Raw genomic sequence first — 7,524 nt, 5'->3', positions numbered from 1 at the left:
TGTCATTTAATATTGTATATTTGTGTTCATTCAATTTATATTTTCTTCCAAATCAAGCTTTTATGTCAATATGTAACAGAAAGTATTATCTGATTTGAAGAGTGAGACTTTTCTGAATTTGTTTATGTCATTAGCGTGTCGATTAATGTAAGCATTAAGTAATTATATCAGAAATCTTTTAAGCCATAAGAAATATAAATATATATATATATAATATATATATTTCAATTATATTAATTAGCTAGTAATTGACTAGAACGTTAGCAAACTCGAGACTTTTAATTAAGGGATGATGTTTCAATCACTCAATTTCAATCAACTTTAGTTTTGTTAGACTAATTTTGATATAACTTATAATATGAGAAGTTATGGATGTAAATTAATTGTTTTAGCAAATAGATAATTATAGAGGAAAAATACGTTAATTGGTATAATCACTTGAAGAGGGAAAATGTTTTAATTGGGAAAATACTTGAATTTATATCAATTATTTTTTAAAAAATTTCTATTAATGTTTTCCTACCTTTTTAATACTACAACAAAAATATTTTAAATTTAAAATTGAAAAATTACCTTTTTAAATTAAATAGTTATTTTCATTCCATTTTTCTTCTTTATTTCAGGTAATACTTTGCGCCCCTGTTTAATAAATAAATCCTTATTTACTTCATTCTTAAACTCCATTAAATTATGGCTTGTTTGAGATTTTTCATATATAGAAATTGGTAATTATATCTTCTTATCACTGTATTTTTCTTAATTCATAAGAGTAGTTATTAGTTTTCTTTATTTCTTCAATTCAAGCCTTCCAGATGTCATGTTATGCGTTGGCTTAAAGTTTCTTCTTGTCAATACTGAATATTAATGAACCTTCTACAGTAAAACTTTTATTTCTACATTATTCCCCATATTGCAAGAGTGACCAATCAATTTCTAAAACAAATTTTATTAAAATCTCTCATGTCTTTTACTGATTAGTTTACCGAGTATGCTTTTATTAAAAAAAAATAATCTCTATGTGTTTTATCATTTCTTTATTATGGTATTCTTCCTTAGTAAATTCATAATATGACTGGAATAGCTTATTCTAGATAGTGAAATTCTTAGGGTTTGCTCGATAAAATTAGCTGTTTTGCTAGCTATTAATTGTTTTAATAGCATTTAATTGTTAGTTGTTCGAGTAGTTTTTTATGAACCGATAAAAGTATGAGTTAACTTTTTATAAAACGCTATTTTAACCATTAAAAAAGGGTTCAAATGCTATGTTACCCAACATTATAGAAGTTAGCGTTTAACGATTTAACTAGTTAAAATACTTAAAATTACTCAAAAAGCTATTGCGGAACACAACTTTAGTCTAATATTTTTTTGCTCTTTTTGTGTACAAAAACATAATAGTTTAATGTTAACAAAATATTTTGCTCTACTATTAAAATATCTTGATCCAATAATAATATTTTTCGCTCTGAAAATAACACCAATAAAAGTAAGGTATACGATTAATTATATCAAATTCAAAATTTTCAAATTATAAATAATTATAATTAATGTCAAATTTTCATAAGGAAGTTGACCTTAATTAAGAACAATATTATTAATGTCAAATAATAACAGCAATTCTTCTAATATAAGATTACATTTGATGATTGATAAGTTAATTTCTTTTTGTATAAAATCGATAAATTCTTCTGAAAATCAAGACGACAACAGCTTAATCTTAAGTTTCAAACTAGTTACCGAAAGATAAGATAGTGATTGAAATTAGAGCATTTCACAAAATTCATAAAGTTTGGAAACAGTAAGAAAATTATATTCATGATAAGATTTGTTAATGTAGGGTCTCTGATTCATTCTGGTTGGGAGTTTGACCATTTCGCTAGTCGTGTACGAGCTTTTTTCCGGCCTATAAATTCATCAATAGAACAAGTAATTCAAATTCCAATAAGAGTATTATGTTTATTATTTAGTGAAACAAAAGTTAGAAAAACTTAAGTTAAACGTGATTATTCTTTTGAATAATCACAATATGTGTCTTTTTCTTACCTCATTTCCCAGTCCCGATTTTGCTGTTATAACGCCTAAAATTATTGTCTGAACAGCAGTTCCACCGAACCTCATTTTCCCTAATTATGATCATTAACCGATTAGAACTCAAGAAAATACCATTAATTGCTATTGTCAGTCAAAGTAATTGTTGCTTAATGACAAGGATTATACGCTAAGAAATTGAGTTAACTAATTACCTTAACACTCAATTTGAAGACCCATCTCATAAGAATTCCAAGTGGCACCCAAGATTTATATAGGCAACCATTCCTTGCCATCCTGATCCAACTGCCACTCCTAAACTCACAATTAAACATAAAAAATTGAGACTTTTGACTCTAATTTAGTTATAGTAAGCTGATTAGAATATTGATGATGGAATTACCTGATAATACTGGTTGAAGACTGTTGAGGAGGATCGTGACTGCCAAGAATATGGGGAGCTTACCCACCTCTTCTAAAAGATTTGTTCTGGATGTGAATATTATTGCAAATTTATCATGGAATATTACGATAATTAAGCAAAAGATTAGTCCAATTATAGTTGATTGCACCACAGAAACCTGTGCTGCTTTCCCATTCCCAGCTCCCAACTCATTAGCCACTCTTACCCTGCAACAGGTCAAAACTCTTTACTGTACAATCGTAAAAAAGTTCAAGGCTAAAATAAAATTAATTCCTATTTGCTCATTTTTTGAGATTACATGCTTAAGATGTAGATTTTATATAATTATGAAAAGTTCATAAAAGGTACCCTGTGGCTGTAAGAAATGCGACTGGAATCATCATTTCCCACCCATTAATAGTCCCTGCTGCAAAATTAAACCAAGCAAAAAAAATTAAATGGTTATTAAAATGTGTAATATATAAAAATAGCTATGAAAATGTAATACCAAATTGACAATGCATCCACATCTAATGTTACATCTTTCAAGTGCCCAGTCATCAATATTAGTGTTCTATAATACCAATTTTCCAAACTGCAAACGCATATAATTAACCATTTAAGTCATCAAATTGAAGATGAAATGTAATAATTTAATTCAAAAATTTATATTTAAAACAGAGAGAGAGAGAGAGAGAGAGAGAGAGAGGAGGAGAGAGAGAGAGAGAATGGTGCCAAAGCATAACTCCAGAAGCTGCAGAGAGTTTGACGAACTCCCATAACCCAATAAAGACTTGCATTGAGAAACCAGTCCAAATTAAAGGACATCTAAGCTCAACATATATGAACAACGCAATTCCCATAAACCACCAAGAAACATCCAAAGCAATAGCCGGACCAATCACTCCAAAATCCAAAACATGAATAAACACCGAACAGCATAACGCATTTATCCTTAACGCTACCGAAGAAACCCAAGATATCATGTGATTCTTTATCTGGTTCTGCAAGAATATTTGCAATGGGAATAAAAATGCGAAGCTGAAATGCAACGGTAATAACCATAAAGCCACAACCTGAGATTCCTTTGCTACGGCGTCTGGTTGACCCAACTATTTCAAGATTGGAGTCGCAAACACATAGAACGGCAACAAGAAGAAACAGCACATTAATAATATTATCCAAGACCTTTGCAGGTAAATGCCTAACATCTGATATCTTTTCGCGCCATAAGCTTGTCCACGTAGGTTGTCAAGAGCACTCGCCATTCCTAACTAATAGAGAGTTACATAGGATATTCTGAATTATCAATATACAGAACAAAAAACGAAAGTTAGAAAAAAAAAATCTATATTATGATATAAATAATTACCAGGAGGCCAAAATTGAAGCCGACAATGACAGTGTTGGCTATGGAGATAGAAGCGACTAGAATATCTCCCAAATGGCCTGCAAAAGCTTGGGTAATGATATTCATAGTGAAGGAAGCTACGCTGCTAACAATAGCGGGTCCCACGATTCGCCAGAGCTTCTTGGTTTCAGTCCAGACTTTTGATGCAAGGTTATCATCTTCTTCATCTTTGTTAACTCTAAATTCTGCAGGTAACTGTCAGGTGGTGGCCTGTGCACTCAAGTGGAACCCACACAATTTGAAAAGAAAAAAAAAAATAAAAGGAAAAAAACATGTTATTTGAAAAAGAAGTAAAGTTGGCAACCAACTCACACACGGTTCTCACATTGCCTCTCTATATAGGAGAGGATTTGCCTCATTTATGACACACCAACAAGCTATTGAAATCACATATTTAGAGAGTTAGTTAGTTTTAAGAAAGAGTTCTTAAAATTAGGGTTTAGAAAAATAGTGAAGATTATTGGGGTGTTTTTGGGAAACACTTTTGAGTGCCACTTTTTGTATTACTCTCTTTGTAAGCCTATTATTTTATAGTGGAAGAAATATTCGGAGTTGGTCCCGTGGAAAACAGTTGGGGTGAACCATGTAAATTCTGTGTGTCTCATTTTATTTTTCCGCTGCCGTAATATTTTCGTAATTTATTGCCGGTATCCTAACATGTGGTATCAGAGCCCAGGTTTGGAGCGGGCGCGAGCAGCGGACTGTGCAGTGTGAGAAAATCTTAGTGTGACGGTGTAACAACAGGACCAAGACCGGAAGAAGATCTGCAGGTGGTGCCTTGTGTCGAAAGTCTTCCTGACAAGAGGATGTCGGGCGGCGTGTCCCACAAAGTTGTAGCGGCGGTACAAGATGGTGGGCAGATCTAATAGATTATCGCTGGAGGGGAGGTCACGATTTGTGTGGTCCTTGGTGTAACACCCCTTCCCGGTCCACCCGTTAACCCGAATGAACCGAACCGAGGCGCTACAAACTGGTTGACTTTATATCCTGTCATGCTGAACTCATAATGTATATTGAATATAATATCATGCTGATGTTGTTTACAATAATAATGTAATTTATATTTACAAGACATGATACTAGTGTCAAAATGAAATGGGCCCAACTGTGTGCCCTGTACATGCCATAAAAAGGGTAGACAAAAGATACACATCCAAATGAGTAGCTACCCTGAAGACTGAGTCTTCTATAGATGAACTGCAGCAGTTGCAAGCTGACTCTCTACGGTCCAATCTCAAAACCTGCGAGTTAAACAGGTAACTCGCTGAGCAAATAAAGCTCAGTGGATATCTCAACATATAAAAAAAAAACAATTAAGCACATACATAGATAGAAATAAGCATGTAAATGCATATGGATAATTAAACATATAAGCACATATAGCATGATCCTTTCCTTATACCTTGATTATCTTTCGTACTGTTTATAATACTGTGTGATTTATGAAATGTTATGTCAAGATATCTGTATGGCTCCATAAGGTTATAGTGAAACCGAAGTGATAAGAAAAACTGTATGAAACTGGATGAATACTGTATGCTTGGCTGCTATGGCCCATATATAATCATATCCACTCAACGGCCTGTAGCCGGAGTATCAAACTGTATGGGGTGCAGATCTGCTATCCTATGTCACGACATAGCCTTATCTAAGTGGTTTCTACCTAACCTCAATGGAGCCTAATGTTGGTATGTCAATAATATAACACAACATCATATTCATAGTTCATAACTTCATAAATCATAATGTTTATTTGATTTCACATCATTTGTATGCTTGCATGTTGTTTTGATACATGTTCTAATGTTGTATTTTTGTTGTAAAATGATTGGAGGCATACAAGTTGAGCAAAGGAATCCAATTGCATAGAAAAAGAAGTCCAAAAGTGCATGAAAACACAAGTCGCGAGCGCGTAAAGCACACCTGAAGGTCAGTGAGTTTCCAGGTGAAGGTCGCGAGCGCGTAGTGTAAAGTCGCGAGTGCGAGAAGTGCAAAATGAGAGTCAGTGTGTTCTCGGGTACAAGTCGCGAGCGCGCAGTGCAAAGTCGCGAGCTCGTCATGCAATTCGCGCGCGCGCGTCGCGTTTTCCAGCCTGCACAGTGTGTACTCTTTTTGTCATATCTCTCAATATACAACTCCGATTTGGATGATTCAAAAACCCATGTAAACCTAACACATAGAGGAACAAATAACTCTTCTATAATACTTCCTAATTCCATCATTAAATGGGGTCAAAATCAAGATGAAGTTACTGGTAAAATTTCTAGCAAAACCTGTTTCAGCATAAACTCACTATTTACTTCATTTATTCAATTCCTCCCCTGTTTTCTCACCATTACCAGTCCTCCCACTCAACATGAAGCAATAGATTGTCTCATTATCAACACACCACACAAATTCTCATGCAAAGAAAATGGTAAATGAAAAGATATATCAAACCTTTACTCCAAAAAGCTTGAGTTCTTCTTTAACTTCCTTTTTCTACTACCTTTGAACTCACTTCACCTATAAATAAGAATTCTTATGAATATTCTAAAAATAGCACCAAATGATTCAATTATGAACTTCAAGAAGGTTTACTTACTTGGAGAGAAGAGAAGTTGAAGTTAAGGCTTAACTACCATGAAAATGGATGGAGAAAGGAAGGAGATGAAGAAGATGAAGATAAAGATGAAAATGGGAAAGTGAAATGGTTATTACGGGTAGGCCATCAAAATATCAATGAATTTTTATGTGAAACTTCCTAAATGGTACCTCAATTGTCAACAGGTTACTACTTAAGACCCAAGCTTGGTCTTTTAATGCAAATAAATCCTCACCCATATGCTTTGATCTTTTTCTCTCAATCAAGTAAGTCCACTTATAATCCCATTCTACCCCAACTGGGTTGGTTTGGCCCGACTCAACTCGACTCTATGAAATGACTCGACTCAGTAGGATGTCACAGTTCTCTCCTCCTAAATAAAAACTTCGTCCCGAAGTTTACCTGTTGTGAACAATTGCGGATACTGTTGTCGCATGGTGTCTTCAGATTCCCAAGTTGCTTCTTCTGTCTTATGATTCCTCCAAAGAACTTTTACCAATGCTATTTTCTTGTTCCGTAATTCTTTAATTTCTCTGGCTAAGATCTGAACTGGTTCTTCTTCATAAGTGAGATCCGGCTGAATTTCAATCTCTTCTGCTGATAACACGTGCGATGGGTCTGATCGATATCTCCTTAACATTGATACGTGAAAGACATTATGAATTCGATCTAAGGTTGAAGGTAACGCTAGGCGATAGGCTAATGGTCCTACGCGTTCAACAATCTCGTATGGACCAATGAACCTAGGGCTAAGCTTACCCTTTCGTCCAAACCTTAGGATCTTTTTCCATGGTGAAACTTTCAGAAATACTTTATCACCAACCGAGTACTCAATATCCTTTCTCTTTAAATCAGCATAAGACTTTTGTCGATCACTTGCTTCTTTCAGCCGTTTTCTGAAGATTTCCAGTTTCTCTTCTGTTTCTCTAACCAAATCTGGACCCAAAATCTTCTTCTCACTCAGTTCTGTCCAACACACAGGTGTCCTACATGGTCTACCATACAATGCTTCATATGGTGCCATCTTAATGCTTGATTGGTAGCTGTTGTTGTAGGCAAATTCCATGAGAGGTACATATTTGTCCCAACTGCCTTCAA

At 34.3% G+C, this 7,524-nt stretch overlaps 1 pseudogene; it reads right to left on the bottom strand.

The window, feature by feature from the left end:
• Positions 1-1,847: 1,847 nt before the first annotated feature.
• LOC149492792 (protein DETOXIFICATION 27-like) lies at positions 1,848-4,201 on the bottom strand (annotated as a pseudogene).
• Positions 4,202-7,524: the final 3,323 nt, after the last annotated feature.

Source organism: Jatropha curcas, chromosome 11 (genome assembly GCF_041381405.1).
Source record: "Jatropha curcas cultivar XTBG-Jc1 chromosome 11, XTBG_Jcur_1.0, whole genome shotgun sequence".
Classification (NCBI taxonomy): domain Eukaryota; kingdom Viridiplantae; phylum Streptophyta; class Magnoliopsida; order Malpighiales; family Euphorbiaceae; genus Jatropha; species Jatropha curcas.
Note: the sequence above shows the minus strand (reverse complement) of the source record. Positions and strands in the feature narration are given on the sequence as shown.